The sequence below is a fragment of the Felis catus genome, chromosome E1 (assembly GCF_018350175.1).
Source record: "Felis catus isolate Fca126 chromosome E1, F.catus_Fca126_mat1.0, whole genome shotgun sequence".
Lineage (NCBI taxonomy): Eukaryota > Metazoa > Chordata > Mammalia > Carnivora > Felidae > Felis > Felis catus.
This window is the reverse complement of record NC_058381.1, coordinates 7689271-7706362: the sequence shown is the minus strand read 5'-3', so window position 1 is coordinate 7706362 and position 17092 is coordinate 7689271. Positions and strand designations below refer to the sequence as shown.

Below are 17092 nucleotides of genomic sequence, written 5' to 3'. Positions count from 1 at the left end.
AGACAAATAGACCAGTAAAATAAAATGGAAGTTGAGAAATAGATACTCATATATGGCTACTCAATTTAAGAACAAGAAGACATCACATCGCAGTAGAGAAGAGACAATCCTTAAAAGTATTCTAATTTTAGGGGCACCTAGGTGGCTCAGTTGGTTAAGCGTCTAGCTTCGGCTCAGGTCATGATCTCACAGTTCATGAGTTCAAGTCCCACATCGGGCTCTGTACTGACAGCTCAGAGCCTGAAGCCTGCTTTGGATTCTGTGTCTCCTTCTCTCTCTGCCCCTTCCCCACTCATGCTCTGTCTCTCTCTTTCTCTTTCTCTTAAAAATAAATAAACATTAAAAAAAATTTTTTTAATACTCTGATTTTTAGTTTAATGTAGTAATTGAAGTTAGAAAGGGAGTAAGTCGTAGTTAGATATTTTAGATACGTGTCATTTTCAAGTATGATATCCTTTGATGTTTTGTAGTTTTAATGGTGATAGTTAAGGGAAAGGTCTGGGATGTTTAAGGTTCAAATAAATGCAGTCAGTTAAAGCCTGTTGTTCTAAACATCTGCCATATGGTTGTGATTCTACCATCTCGATAGAAGCATATCTTGATTGCAGACAAAATATGTGATGAGCCAAGGAAGTAACTGAGAACTTCCTTTGAGACTAACGCTGTTCAAATCTCGTGCGGCTGACGAAGGTGTACATATGGTTGACCTTTCTGGGGTCAAGTTTTAGAATTCACATGTGCCGATCAAGTCAACACACACAAAAAGAGAAGGAAAAAGATGGATGTCTGAAAATGGTCAACAAGATGTGTGGTCAAGGGGTACAGAACCTTGGAGGAAGTAGCCATGGGATTGGACTCGTGCGTTCACAACGCACTTCTCAGAGAAGGTGGATTTGTGTTAAGCCTTGAAATAGGAGTAGGTTTTGGAGAAGTACATGGACGAGGGTAGAGTCATCCCTGGTGTAGACAGACATGAGAAAATGAAAGATGGGGAAATGAGTATTCTATTTGTCTATATGCTTGGGAGGGGGTGTATATATAATGTGTGGGGACAAACAGCAGAGTGGGGTAGAACATTTAGGTTGACGAATAGTAGAAAATAGCTTGAGTTGATAGACTGGAGCCATGTTACAGGGGAACTTGAAAAATAGCAGAGGAATTCGAATTTACATAAGAAGCAGGAGAGAGCTGGGACTTGTTGGTACCGTATCACTTTGTCCCCAGTCCTTAGTGGAGTGCAGGGACTATCAGACATACTCGTTGATATTTGTTGAATAAATAAACAGGAGAAATAGCAGGATTCAAGAAGTAATAGCTAGTCTCTGCCCTGGGTTAGCACATAAAACCCCTAATAGAGCCATCATCTCCCACATGAAACGCTTCCAGGACACGGATGGTTGCTGACACTTAGGAATGTTCAAAGTCAGAATGGCTCACATAGTCACGGACTTCATGGTAAGGAGTGTTGCACTGACAAAACACTGATCATTAACTGCCATTTTATTTTCGTTATTTTTAAATTTGTTATTTTTTTAAATTTCCATTTTATTTTCATTACATTTTAATTTATTTTCGAGAGAGAGCATGTGAGCAGGGGAGGGGCAGAGACAGAGGGGGACAAAGGATCTAAGGTGAGCTCTGTGCCGACAGCAGAGAGCCCCGTTTGGGGCTCAAACCCACGAACCGTGAGATCATGGCCTGAGCCAAAGTCAGATGCCCACCTGACTGAGCCACTCAGGCCCCCCATTAATTTCCATTTTAAAAAACCCAAAGGAGGGGCACCTGGGTGGCTCAGTCGGTTAAACGTCTGACTCTCCATCTCAGCTCAGGTCTTGATTGCAGGGTCGTGAGTTCAAGCCCCGCGTTGGGCTCCATGCTGGGCGTGAAACCTACTTCAAGAAAGAAAAGAAAAGAAAAAGCCCAGAGGGAAAACAACTCACTCCTGAATCCTATCCTCCAGTTCCAACTACATGTTTTAAGAGACCATGGAGATGATCAACCCAGGAAAATAATATGGGATTTGCCTTTTTTTTTTTTTAAGGAAGACATCGATAATAAATGCTATTTTTGGTTACAGGTTTATGCTTCTGCCTGTCTGCACATTCAAGGTTAAGTTAATAAGATGTGGGGGTCTAGCACTCCATCTGTTCATTCCCGTACTACAGAGAAGGGCAAAGTCAATACCTCACCCTGCAGGTACCACCTGATGATGCCTTCCTAATCACCACTCCCCTGTAGCTGCCACCTGTCCTGGATCTCACCCAAAGACCCTTTAGGGGAAGGTGAAACCCTTCATTAGCACCTCCATGAGCTTCACCCCTCCTTGCCTGAGAGTTCTTTCCCAGGGCATGAACAGGAAGTGTCAAGTCCAGTAATTGGGCCAAACGATACTGTTATACTATTCTCTTGTGCTGTGCCCACAGCATCCATGAGACCCCACAATTGCTCGTGGAATCTCCAAGCTAAGAGACCAGAGAGAGAACCGTCCAAGCACACAGCATTTTCCAGTTGAGGAGACCGAGCCTCCCGGAATGACTTGCCCAAAGACACACACACCTGGTTAGTGGGGTGGTGGGAACGAAGCCCAGACTCTGCCCCTAGCCGGCTGTTCTCACGTTTAGCCACCCTGCCTTGCTCCTTTCTCATGGCTCACCATTTCGTAGCCCTGATTTTTGCCTTCATGTCAAGTCAAAGCCATGCGCTTGTTACAAAGTGAGTTTACAAGGCTGATAACCCACTGCCTCCCACATAGTATGGTTCCTCATGGGGCGGTTCTGTGGTTCCAGGCTCTCCGGGCAGCTGCCCAAAGTGAATCAAAACTGGAAAGTCTTGTGACTTGAAGCCCTCTTGGTTGGAAATGACTTCTCTCCAGGACATGTGGCCCCCGACAGCGTTTATGCTGAGTTGCTTGTGCAGCATGGCGAATAAGGGCTCTCAAGCTGACAGGCTATGAGAGCGATGGTCTACACTGCAGAGCATCTGGGAAATCCAAAACCACAAAATGCAAATGGATGGATGCAGGGCGCATCACCTTCATTGTCAATGTCGGAAAAGTGTAACTCGCTCCGGCCAACATTTGATGGAATGTGACATCCGGAAAGGACATGGTGCCCCACAGCGCTCCATTTCCAGGTAAATCAGTGAAAGCCCAGAAAGGGCAGGTGACTTTTAGTGGCTGAGTGGGAATGACATCTTTCCTAAGACTCCTGGTCTAGCGTTCTTGTAACTGTGTTTCCGTTAGAAGAAAATGCTTCCGTGAAAGTGGCATTGAGTTGTTCAGATTTTATCACCTGGTATAAAATAAAATTTCTAAAGACCTCGTAAACTACTTTTATTTATTTATATTAATAAATTACTTTATTGATATAATTTATTAATATTTATTTAATTAATTGTTTTTATTGTTTGTTTTTGGGAGAGAGAGATTGTGTGCAAATGGGGGAGAGAGAGGAAGAAGGGGGAACAGAAGATCCGAAGCAGGCTCCAGCCTCCACGCTGTCAGCACAGAGCCTGATGCGGGGCTTGAACTCACAAACCATGAGATCACGACCTGGGCTGAAGTCAGACGCTCAACTGACTGAGCCCCCCACCCAGGTCCCCCCAGTACTTTCTCTGTCCTTAAAACTCCTAAGAGATGGGGCATATTTTATTGAACACCGCACAATTCTGGAACCCCAGATCCACCTCCCTCATTGTAAGAACAAAGGCAAACACTATAACCTCCAGGGTCTCTCGTCCCGATTGTCTCCGTCTCGATAAACAGGACCTCTATTTCCAGTTGTTCAAGACCAACACTTAGGACTCATCTCTGATTTCTCCCTTTTGCCTCCCACCTCCCCGCCCCCCCTTCCCCGCTGCTGGCCCTCTTGCTTCTACCTGTAAAGTTTATCTTGACCCCATGGGCTCCCTCTCCCTGCTCACCCTGTCCGTCTACCCCATGCCATCCACCACCCGTCCTTCCCTCACCTCGCCTTCTCTGCTAGCTTCCTGACTGGTCTCTCTGCCTTGGCTCTTGCCCCACTAAAACCTGTTTTCTACACCAGAATTTACACCAAAATTTTCTACTTTTTTTTTCCCCCAACTAACTAGTTTAATTTTTTTTTTTTTTAACTGAGTGTTTGTTTTTAGGGCAGCTTTAGGTTCACAGCAAAATTGAGTGGAGGGTACAGAGATTTTTCCCACATGCCCCTGCACATAACCCACCCCTGCTCACATGGGCTCATGAGCTCTCAACATCCCCCACCAGAGTGGAACAGTTGTGAGAGTTGATGACCTTGCATGGACGAATCCTTATCTCCCCAAACCCATAGGGCTCGCTGGTGGTGGTGTACATTCTCTGGGTTTGGGGCAGGGGGATTTTTTTTTTTTTTTTTAAACATAACTCAGATCCTGTCTCACGCCAGCTGAGAAACTTCCGGCTTCTCATGGCCCCGGGCATAAGGACGTTCCCATCTCAAGGCTTTGGACTTTCCATTTCTGGCATTTGCTGGGCGAGAACACTTTTCCTCACCTCTTTCCGTAGCTGGATCCTTCACATCCAATGCCGTGACCTCAAAGAGGATCTCCTGATCCAACCTATTTGAAAGTGGCCAATTCCTCCTTCCTTTCCACTTCTGTAATATTTTCTTCAGGGCTCTGAGCCAACTCTGCAAATCTCCTGTTTCTCAAATTCATCTTTCTTCCCCCATTATAATGTAAGACCCATGCCCCCCACAACCTAACCTCATCCCCTATAGGCACATGGTAAGCACTCAGTACAAATCCATTGAGTGTTGAATGCCAGGTCATACCAAGCATTTCTTAGGTGTCATGCATAGGTACTTTATAATCATATTATATGTCATCCGCGTACTGACCCTAAAAAATACAGGTTCAATTATTCCCATGTCATAGATGAGAAAACTGAGTCAGAGAGAGGTTAAGGGGCTTGACCAAAATCACCCAGTTGGTGAGGTTCACCCTCAGGAGCCTGGCCTAGAACCTATGCCTTAAGCCGCTCAGCTCTACTGAGAGAATCCGTGGTAATTGGGTACCTTCTTCTATCTGACTGCCTTTGTCTTTACAGATTATAGACTACAGGGTTCACTGGGGATGATAGAAAAGATGGCAATTCTTCCTTCGGGGATTTCCTAGTAAAGCTTTCTACATTGGGTCTATGAGCAGAGGAAGGAAGTCCAATTTCTTCCCTAGCCATAGCCCTCAGGGACCCTTTGGGTTCCGTATGATTTCATTACTCTCTTCCTCTCCTGTGGTCTCCACAGCTCAGGGCTCCCGCTACTGTTAAGTTCTGCCCTCCCTTCCATTTCTTCACCTCTGCCAAGGACCATCTCTTCACGAGAGCAGTGGACCAGGGACGGATGAAGTTAGGAGGGGTGTGGTCCGTCAGTAACGACTGGTGGAAAGTTGGGCCTCCTTTTCTTCATCTGTAAAATCTGAGGGACAGTCTCTAAGGTCAACTTTCAGGTTTACAATATTCTCACTCAGGAGGTGTTTTACTTAGCCCTTGACTGAGGGTTTTTCTCCGGTCCTCTTTGCCCTCTTTCCTCTCTGTCCATGGTCTCATTTCATGGGTCTTACATACCAACGTTGGAACAACATCATAAACCAGACCAGACAAATTCTTCGGATGCCAAGGTATTTGGCGGTATATGACTCCCCTCCAGGGAATTTCCAAAGTAAATTCATTCATCCATCCATCTATCCAAGAAATAATTACTGAGCACCTACTATGTGTAAGGTCTCATGTCAGGCATTGGGAGTATACATGGTCTGGACCCTCATGGACCCAGTAGGAATAAAGTTACTAACAGAAGAAAAATCACAGAAGTCAATGTGAGAATATCACAGTGACAAGTACCATCAAAGGGAAGTGTATGGTGGTGTGAGAACAGACATTGGGGGTGTGGAGGTTGACCTAACGGGGACAGTCAGTGGGGACTTTCCTGAAGAAACAACAGGTTCACCAGAAGACGAGCGGTAAGGATGTTGTAGCCAAAAGGAATGGCCTATGCAAAGGTCCTGTGGCAGGAGGTAGCATCGCATGCTCTAGGACCAAAAGCTCAGTGTGCTTGTTGTGCAGAAAACATGGAGAAGTCAAGGATGACAAGGAAAATGTAGGGAGACCAGAAGTCAACAGGCCAAGGCATCTTAGCCCTCCTGCAGAAGACTGTCCTCACCCAGTTAGAGGTCCTCAGACATGGTTCTTCCTTAAGCAACCTATGAAAACTTTAGCTTGGGGGCGCCTGGGTGGCGCAGTCGGTTAAGCGTCCGACTTCAGCTCAGGTCACGATCTCGCGGTCCGTGAGTTCGAGCCCCGCGTCGGGCTCTGGGCTGATGACTCAGAGCCTGGAGCCTGTTTCCGATTCTGTGTCTCCCTCTCCCTCTGCCCCTCCCCCGTTCATGCTCTGTCTCTCTCTGTCTCAAAAATAAATAAATGTTAAAAAAGAAAAAAAAAATTAAAAAAAAAAACTTTAGCTTGGAGAAAGGACAATTAAAATTCATTAGGGTTTGTTTTTTTTTTTTAATCCTTTCTACATAACTGTGCTAAGAGACTTCTTTGGAATCGAGAAGAAAGTCCCCATCCATTGTCAATCGGCACCAAGACCTGGACATAAGGAATCCAGCAAAGAATTCATTCCTGTCCTGCCCTTTCTGGCCATGTTGCAGAGGATGGCTGTGTGTGTTGTGGCAAACTTCCCGCTCCCAATCAACCACATGAAGCTGTACAGACTGAATACAAAGCATTTGCTAGAGAAAGAAAACCAAAGAATCAGAGACGTGACCAAAAGCTAGAAGGCTTTGCCTCTCAGTTGCTCAGAGGGATCACTCAGAGGCTGTTTTCCTCTGGAGAAATAACATAATCAACAGAGGCTGGAAGTTCCAAAATAAAGTTTAGAAAAAAAAAATAAATGGAGGTGATTCAAAACATTGGTAATTACCCATTCTTTCCCCATTCTAGATGACTCACACTGGATCAATAATCCAAATGACTTTCTTCTCATTAGTCCCAAATTGGAAAACTTTGCCAGGGTCGTAAGAAGGAGAGTTGATGTGTATTAGCTGAATTCAGTTTCGAATTCAGTTTCGTGGATGCTAAGTGCCCCCACAAGCTTAAAATAAAATACCTGCTTTGCAGACTTGTCTATAATTCTCCATGGCAGAGGAGATAACTGAGCAAGCTATTGCGGGGGGTGGGGGGGGTGGTTCTAAGCAAACAAAAAATAATAATAATAAAAAAAAAACACCTCTGCCTCCATCATCTGGAAATTGAGATGCCGGCACGTCAGTCTTGTGAAGTGTGAATGTTAGTGTGTTAAATAAACATTAAAAAAAAAAAGGAACCCGCTTGACAGTTATTTTTAAGAGTCTGGCATATATATTTTTCCTTCATCCAAAGAGCTCAAAATTGGCTTAAGTGGAGATTAATTGAAAAAAGTTCACCTCCAGAGTATGATTAAGCCTGGAAAATTTTAGCCAATAGGGGAATTTTTCATAAAATTATGACTGAGTGGAAATAGTGCTATAATGGAAGTCTGTGTATAATGGGCGCCATTAAAATTATATATGTATGTATTTGAGCATCGGCAGGTAACCGACTTACAGGGTTACAGTGCCGTGAAGGGTTTCTGGTGATATTATAAGCTACAGGCGCAAAGCTCAAGTCATCCAAATTCCTAAATGGAATTACAGTTAGATTAAAAAATATTCTTGCCATAATTATACACCAGGCACGGTTTGGATCTTACAATTAACTTCTCTGTGCACAGGCTTCGCCTACCTAGTAATGGGTAATCCGATTCATATGTAATGGAATCAGAGGATATTCAGAATAGGAAGCGGTCTCTGATTTCCTAGTTTGTTTTCAGTGCAAAATGCATGAGGAAACCAAATAAACACGAGGAACGGCCATCTTGTAAATACCGCCCGGCAGCAGCTTTGGTGATCCGTTAAGATACAAAGGTTCAGGATGGAGGCCAAAACTCCAGCGTCTTAGTCTAGTACTTTCCATGGTTTAGGATTTCATTTCTCCTCTGGTCTGCTTCTCGCCTGCAGTTTATAGGGAATCCTAGAATTTTTATGTAAGGGGAGCGTAAGCGTGTCCCTTTGGTTGCAGGATAGGAGTAAGTAGGTAAAATGGGGCTTTTCACACTGGAATGTGGATCTGGGGGTCTTGCGGGCGCAGATTCCAATCTATCGGGTCTGTGATGTGGCTCTAAGAAACTCCCAGGTGATCTGTTGTGTTGCTCCCAGGACCTCACTCTGAGGACCAAGGCATTAAGAGGACTTGACTCACAGCTGGATTGGCATGAAGGCCCCAAATGTTCCTTAGATTGTCTGTGTGTGGAAAGCCTCTGGGGTGACTGATGAAGGTCAGGAGTACGTCCTTCCAACAAGCCCTTGGCTTGCCTCCTGACCGATCTCAGTGACAAATGGGTATGAAATATAACTGTGAGATCCCATCAGTAGGATCTAGACGCAATCGGTCTGAAAAGATCATCTGCCCATCTGCTGGGATTCACCCAGCATCCTGAACTCTACGTTTATTTCTTTCATCAGATTTGGGAAACTTTCAGCCATTATTTTCTCAAGTACTTCTCTCTCCTTCCAGAATAACCAATGGCGTGAACGTGAGATCTTCTTTGTTTTGTCTTTTCTTTTTTCTTTTCTTTTCTTTTCTTTTCTTTTCTTTTCTTTTCTTTTCTTCTTCTTGTCTTTTCTTCTTTTCTTTTTTTTCTTTTCTTTTCTTTCCTTCCTTCTTTCCTTTAACGCATTTTTTTTTAATTTTTTTTAAGGTTTTATTTAGTTTTGACTGAGAGAGAGAGACAGAGCATGAGCGGGGAAGGGGCAGAGAGAGGGAGACACAGAATCCCAAACAGGCTCCAGGCTCTGAGCTGTCAGCACAGAGCCTGATGCGGGGCTCAGATTCACAAACCGTGAGATCGTGACCTGAGCAGAAGTCGGAGGCTTAACCGACTGAGCCACCCAGGTGCCCCGAGATCTTCTTATTATAGTCCTACCAGTCCCTGAAATTCTGCTTTTTTTTTTCCCCTCTCTGTTCTCTCTGTTGTTCAGATTGGATTTCTATTGTTCTGTCTTCCAAGTCACTGATTCTTTCCTTTCTCCGATTCTGGTATTGAGCCCATCCACGGAGATTTTATCAATCAATTTTCTTTCTTTACTTTTGATATTAACTGTATTTTCCCATTTTAAATCTGCCATTTGGTTCCATTTCCTGGTGGAGGCTTTTTGTTTCTGCATCTGTTTTAGGCTTTTTGTAATTGCTCATTGAAGCATTTTTATTAGGGCTGCTTCTGCCCAATTATTATTAAAAAATTTTTTTTAATGTTTATTTATTTTTGAGAGAGAGAGAGAAGCAGAACACAAGCAGGGAGGAGCAGAGAGAGAGGAAGACACAGAATCCGAAGCAGGCTCCAGGCTCCGAGCCGTCAGCACAGAGCCCGACGCGGGGCTCGAACCCACCAACCGCGAGATCATGACCTGAGCCCAAGTCGGACGCTTCACCGACTGAGCCACCCGGAGACCCCTGCCTGATTATTTTAACATCTTCTATGTTGGTGTTGTCTTCTGCTACTCCCTTTGAGATCTCACTGGTTCCTGGTACAGTGAATGGTTTTCAGTTGAAACCCAGACATTTTTGTGTTACGATATGAAGCTCTGGGTCTTATTTAAACTTGCTGGTTTAACTGGGCTTTTTTCTGACACTGCTGTGGTAGGGGACAGGGGCTGTGTTCATGTTTCTGCCAGATGGAGATGAAAATGCAGGTGTCCATTGATGCTTAGGGGAGCAGGTGGATTCCTCCTCACCCCCCGGGGGTCATAGGATTTCTAGTTCCCCCGTGGCCTCCACAGACACTGTGAGGGGCCGACGGGCTTCTCACCGGCCCGTGGGGATAGAAGCCCCTGCTCCTTACTGCCTTATTGTGGCAGTGCCCGGGGGGCGCACTGGGGAAGTTGGGCACGTTATTACAGCGGAGGTGGGCACCTAGCCCCCTTTGCAGTTGGGGTTGGGGTGGGGCCACAGTTCTTTTCTACGGCGTCTGGCTGGAGTAGACAGGTCATTGCCTAAAAGTTTTCTGTCTTGTTACACTGCCCCTTTCTGCTCCTTTGACTGGCGAGGGTAGGCTCTTTGTGAGTCTGTTGCCGTCTCCTGCTGGCTTCTCCAGCCCCAAGGCTAGAACATATGATACAAAAAGAAAATCGGGGCCTCACTACTGTGCTGTGCCTCCGGTTCTGGGGTCCTCAGCAGCCCCCCTTCTTCTCTTCACCTTCAGGCTCTTTTACTGTCCTTGTACTTCGTGGGAGAAGTACATTTACTCATCTCCCCGGAAGCAGAAGTCATTATAATTAGTTCGTTGCCATGATTTCGCGTTCCTATGGAAAGACCCAGGTCCTAATTTACTTCTGATAGTTGCTGGTCCGGGTATAGGACACATGTCTTGGTTTAGTGAAGTGTGAATGCAGACATGAATTAAACAGCCTCCAAACTCTGGCTTTCAGATGATTCCCAGGGACTATCTCTACGTTACTTCATTGATGTTTTCGCTTGTTTGTTTGTTTTTGTCACAGAAGATATATTTCTTTTTTTTTTTAATTTTTTTTTTCAACGTTTATTTATTTTTGGGACAGAGAGAGACAGAGCATGAACGGGGGAGGGGCAGAGAGAGAGGGAGACACAGAATCGGAAACAGGCTCCAGGCTCCGAGCCATCAGCCCAGAGCCTGACGCGGGGCTCGAACTCACGGACCGCGAGATCGTGACCTGGCTGAAGTCGGACGCTTAACCGACTGCGCCACCCAGGCGCCCCAGAAGATATATTTCAATGACCTTTTGCGTAGGGTGAGATTACTTTTCTCAGCTTGTAAAAAAAACAAAAAAGAAGACTTATTATCTCATAGGGCGTCAGTGGTGTCAGAAAGACCCAGGTTCCTTCCATCTTTCTGATGTGGCAAGCTTAGCTTCCCTCAAGGGTGCAACAGGGCTGCAGTAGCTCCAGACATCACATGCAGAAGGAGAGGGGGCACAGTTGTGTATAATCATATTTATTAGAAGTCTCCCAACAAGGTTTCTCCGCACTGCGTTCGCCAGAATGGTAGCACACACGTGGGGCCAGTTATATAATTTGTAATAATCTGTGGGGCCCAGTGCAAAATTAAAGTGTGGCATCTCTTGTCCAACAGTTATTAAGAATTTCAAGATCGCAGCGAAGCATTCAACCAAGTGTGGGGTCCTTCTGAGACCAATGCCCTGTGCAACTGTGCAGGTTACATGCCCGTAAAGCTGGCCTTGTCCAGGCCTATGATGGAACTAATTTCAAAGAGAAAAGGGTCCTAGATTTATTGCCGAAATTTGGGGTACCAGCGGCCCTTCTTGAACCATAGGGAGAGAGGGATGGAAGCCAAAATAAAATCAAGGTGTTGTGATTGCAGGGGGGCTGGCGGTGCGGGAAGGCTTTCGGTTGGGCATCAATACCGTCCAGTTTGAGTGTGCGTCTTTCTGCTTGCGTCAGATTTTACTACCTCCCCAAAGTTCCTAGTTCTGGATGTAGCTCAGTTCTGCCTCTTTGTGCATTTGAGCAAGTGTTTTCATTTCTCTGAATTTAAATTTTCTTATTTGTGAAATCAGAATCTGGGGTGTGGCCCTCATGGCCATGTTATGTCCATCACCAGAGGGTGGAACCTTGACCCTCTGTCCGGATGAGGATTGCAAGTCTGTAATAATTTCTACTCCGTCTCTATTATGTGGTCAGGGATTTCCTTGGGCTGACGAGGCCCTGGGGCATGTTGGCACGCTCTGTTTCCTGCATGTGGGGGCTGAGGGAGGAGGTAGGGAAAAGGCTCTGTTTCTTGTTTCCGTCACAGATGGAGGGGCAGTGTGATGGAGGGAACTTTTGTGTGAAGTGTAAATCCTAGGCTGTGGACCAGAGACTTGGTCCCCCATCCCATCCGAGTATTGGGGATGACAATGGTGGTGCCCTTTCATAGTATGTATTTTGGCTCATACGCTAGGCTACGTCTTAGAGCATGTGGTAGATGGTAAGTTGGCCACAGGTATGTCTCTATTTTCCGTAACCTTCTGTGTTACATTGTAGCTTCTCTCATCAAAAGTTGGAGATTTTAGGGGCGCCTGGGTGGCACAGTCGGTTGAGCGTCCGACTTCAGCCAGGTCACGATCTCGCGGTCCGTGAGTTCGAGCCCCGCGTCGGGCTCTGGGCTGATGGCTCAGAGCCTGGAGCCTGTTTCCGATTCTCTGTCTCCCTCTCTCTCTGCCCCTCCCCCGTTCATGCTCTGTCTCTCTCTGTCCCAAAAATAAATAAACGTTGAAAAAAAAAATTAAAAAAAAAAAAAGTTGGAGATTTTAGGAGCACCTGGTGGCTCAGTCACTTAACTGTCCAAGTCCTGGTTTTGGCTCAGGTCATGATCTCACAGTTCATGGGTTTGAGTCCCACATCCGGCTCTGCGCTGACATTGCGGAGCCTGTTTGGGATTCTCTCTCTCTCTCTCTCTCTCTCTCTCTCTCTCTCTCTCTGTCCCTCCCCTGCTCGCTCGCTCTCTCTCTCTCTCAAAAATAAATAAACTTCAAAAAAAAATTTTAAGTTGGAGATTTTATCTCCACCTGTGAATCTAGGTTGGCCTTATGACCTACTCTGGGTGATGGAACGGTCATAAACGTGGCTCAAGAAGAGAACTAAAAGCGCGCATTGGAACTCTGTCCTCGCTCTGGATTTTGGAGCCTTGAGACTGGCACATACCAGGCCGGGACTGCTTGGAGTTGGGGGTGCTGTAGAGCTGAGGACCCCAGAACAACCAAAACCAACCACCCACCAAACACCAGATCCGTGGAAGAGGTCATATCTATCCATTTCCCATCGCTGCCGTAACAATGAGCAGGAACTCAGTGTATCACGATCATGGGGGTGATATCCCATCACCTTTTCTATATTTTATTGATTAGAAGCAGGCCACAGGTCCTGCCCACACTCAAGGAGAATAGATGACACAGCTGTGCGAACGTCAGGAGGCAGGGATCATGGGGGGTCGCCTTGAAGTCTGCCCACTGCTACCTCCAAAGACGTAGAGAGTGAACATAGGAGCTCTGTCTTCTTTGCTGTCCTCCAGTCTACAGATGTGAACTGCAGCCAGTCACTAATCGTCTTCGTCAAGGCTTTTGCCCTAGAAAGATCCAGGGCAGCTGACTGTTTTCAGGTCATTTGGATCCAAATGGAGAGGTGTCTTGGCAATTCGTAAAAATGACACTGCGTCTCATGGGGATAACTCTAGTCAAAATCACCCTCAGTGCCCTTCCGCGGAAAACGTGTCTTTTCTCTGCTCTTACTTCCACGTCTCTTAGAATAAGGCTTCTACGGGGCCCCTCCAAGATGGTTAAAGATGTGCTTGACAGGCTTTGCCTAATGGAGCAAAATAAAAATTCACTCGGGAAAGAAAAGTTGATCAAACGCCAGCTAGAAGGCGAGTTGCGTAAACGAACATGGGGAAGAACAGAACCCAGTCACGAGCTTCTAATTTTGATTACAGATGATTTTTTTTTGAAAAAGCAGAGACTTGCATCTAAAGCCTTTGTCCCCCTCTCACACATCCCTCTGTTCACTGTGATGGCACTAAAATGGGTTAGAATGCACATTTTCCCGGGTCTTAATTTCTTTCAGCCTTCGCTCAAATTGCCTTCACAATGGCGCATCCGTATGTCCAAACAAACAGACAAGTGAGGAGATTAATGAACTGATCTTTGACCTGCTAAGTATTTATTCCGGGGCTCAGGGGGGAAGCGTGTCTGTGCCAATGAAAATCCCAAAACTGTCTCTGATAATTTGGTATTAAAGAGAGCTCTGTCAAATGCCTCTTGAGGCAGACAGAGCATCACCCTTCTCCTGACCCCAAGCTTCTTAGCCGTTATGTTCCCCCCTCCCCATTCAGAAGGACTGCAACCTTCTTTTATTCCTTTACCATCCTTCCCCTAAAAGAGCTTTTCTTTAACAATACTGGCTGCCTTTTATTAAGCACTTACTACATCAGACACCGGGTTCAGCTATTTTCATCACCATCTAACATTCTTGAACACTTACCCTATGGAAAGCAATCTTATATTCTTTCTTTTAATTTTGGCACTAGCTGTATGAAGCAGGAATTTCTAAAAGAAAGAGCGTCCGCTATTTACTCCTTTCTTGAGTACATGTCAGAAAATGGAAGGGAAATGGAATTTTATTAAGAACTTGATTAGATGAATATGGCTCTTGGACATTTGCTATGTGTGTGTCCTTGTCACAGCAGCGTGGGGAATAATTGGTACTCCAAGCCAAATGCTGTTAGAAAGAGAGTCATTCTTTCTGGCCCTCTGATCACTCCTTAGCTTCATATAGGTGTATGTAGTCGGCACATGCACATATACACTTGCGGGAAGGCAAGCCCTCTCTTTCTTTTGCATCCAGGGCTCCTACAATGTGACAACACTGGGCTCTAGAGGAGAAAGGCACAGATGTGGATCTGGACGAGCCTCAAAATACACCAGAGTGGTTGGGTATGGAGTCGAATGATGAGTCTGTTGTGGCGGCTAGTGTCCAGAGATGATCTCTCTGTGTATCCCCTGTTATCACATGGCCGTCTTCTCCCGTGTGTCTGCGTGTCTCTTCTCTTCTTAAACCGACAGCAGTCATATTGGACATTAATCGGCCCCAGCACATGGGAGTTGAGAGCCACGTAAGGCATGCAGATCATAGTGTAAGAGCCACAGATGACCTTTGAAGGCTTATTACAATGACACGACATGATCCATTTCCCTTGCGCCATCATCCGGCTATCAGTGCAATTAATAAACAGGTCATTTACATTATCGGTGCCAATTATTACCCAAGAACTTGTGTGACAGATATATTGGAAGGGGGGTGAGGGTCCTCAGGTGAATCTAGGCTGGCCCTGTAACTGTTACGGTGAAGAGCAAAGGAATACAGGTAAAGTAACATTCTGGTTCTTTCGAGTTCAGGCTTTAACAGACTGACAGCTTCTGAATACTTCCTTTTTCAACTTCCTTCTTGGAAAGATGCTGCCATGTTGTAAGGAAGACCAAGCAGCTATGTGGAAGGGACCCCATAGAGGAGAACCGAGAACCTTCACCAACAGCCCCGGCTGAGCTCCCAGTAAGCATCCGTGGCCAGCTATGTGGGCCTGGCCATTTGAGACTTTGTAATACTCCTGTCAAAACCAAAAGAAATAGAACCATCCGTCTAACCGACAGATGTGAAAGAATAAATTGTTGTCAATTCTTTTTTTTTTTTAAGTTAATTTATTTATTTTCAAAGAGAGAGAAAGTGCGAGTGGGGAAGGGGCAGGGAGAGAGGGAGAGAAAGAGAATCTGTGTCAGCACAGAACCCGACGCAGGGCTCAAACTCTTGAACCGTGAGTTCATGATCTAAGCCGAAATCGGATGCTGAACCGACGGAGCCCCCCCAGGCGCCCCTACGACTGTCCTGGGGGCCACCAGGAAAGACTGCTATGTTCTCCATGCTGCCGGCATGTTCCATACATATACTCAATCTTTAGGGTTTCAGGAGCTACAATGCGCTGCAAAGACAGCTACATATCATTTGATTCCATGCCATTTCAATCTGATCGTGCTACCATTTTATTAATTTGTAGGCTCTAGATTACATTTTAATGGTCTGGTTTGCATTCTCCCCCCTCTATTTTTCTGGTTGATAGAATTTTAAAAAGATATCTGTTGTGCTAAAGATGACTTTTTACTTAGGACGCAAAGTCACTGGAATGTGTGCTAGCAATTTTTCTTAGGTAATAACCTCCCCTATCTTATCAAACCAGGCTTTGGTCGCAGAAGGGCTTTTTTTTTAAAATTCAATTGTTGTTTAACTTTGCCATTTGTTGACTGGCTGAATGAATAACTCCCTTTCACACCTCATTCTGACTCCTCACACATTTGTCTTTAACTCTGGAGAAGTCTGGAGTCTGGAGGCCTGGCCAGAGACTAATGAGAAATTCTGATGCTATTTTACAAGATTTTTAATAAAGAATCTATTTCCTCTAGTGGATGGAGTAAGGTGAAGGGAAGCCGTGTGCCAGGATATAATTGCCGTCACCATCAATGGCAAATATTTAATGAGTGTCTCCTGTATTTAGAGTCCTGTGTTATGTCTGTGGCAGTGGTACTTAAGTGGGGGTCATTTTGCCTACGCTCACTTTCCGGAGAACATTTCTCAGTGTCCGGAGACATTTTTAATTGTCACAGCTGGGGTGGGGAGACACTGCTGGCACCTACTGGGCAGAGGTCAGGGATCCTGCAAACATTTACAGTATCAAAGGCGATCCTTTTCAGCAAAGAATTACCAAGCCCAAAATGTCAACAGTTCTGGTGTATGACTATGAAGACATTGAACCTGGACCCCTCTCGTCATGGAGCAGCACCAGGACAAAAGGAAATGAGGATGAATTATGGGTGGGATGAGGCATGAAACAGAGAGGGGTCAGCCAAACCTTGGCCCTCACCACACACAGTGTTTCATAGAGTAAAGTCATCCATAGTAAGGAAGGGCACTCAACCGTGAGACCTGATGACCCCAAGGACAGAGACCGGAGGAAACGAAGAGTCATAGTGTTTCTCTGGGTTTGGGGTGGAGTCCTTGTTTTCGTTTTCATTTTTGTTTTTCTATATTCCTCCCTTTCTGGAAAGAAATCTCATCTAGCACCATGGACTTTAAAAAATCTCTTGAGGCTGATGACTCCCAAATTTCTATCTCAAGACCAGTCTTTTCTCCTCTGATGTTTGGACTCCCGCACCCAAAGAGGTTGATTTTATACGTCCATGTGGATGTCTTGTAGATGTCTTTAATGGAACATATCCAAAATGGAGCCTTTGATTTTCTTTCCCAGACTTGTTCCCTATCCCCGTACCCCCCCCCCCACCACCACCAAATATTCCCTCTTCCAGTGAATGCTGCACCATCTTGCCAACTATTGAGGACAAAAACATGATTCCTCGAATTTTCTAAATACATACATCAAATAGGTAAGGTAATGGTTACCTTCATTCTTCCCTCTTGCCCCATTTC

General features: G+C 45.4%; 1 protein-coding gene across 6 annotated transcripts in view; it reads left to right on the top strand.

The window, feature by feature from the left end:
- LOC123381925 overlaps positions 1 to 17092 on the top strand; it is a 234598-nt gene that overhangs the window by 196641 nt on the left and 20865 nt on the right. For 2 of the 6 annotated variants that reach the window (XR_006589522.1, XR_006589529.1), the window contains exon 7: positions 2078 to 3373. The exons of 2 other annotated variants lie outside the window; for them this stretch is intronic. The gene's annotated coding sequence lies outside the window, so the exon portion shown is untranslated. Of the gene's footprint in view, positions 1 to 2077; positions 3374 to 6548; positions 8627 to 17092 lie in introns of those variants that run through there. 2 more of the 6 variants (XR_006589523.1, XR_006589526.1) reach the window with 2 other exon arrangements.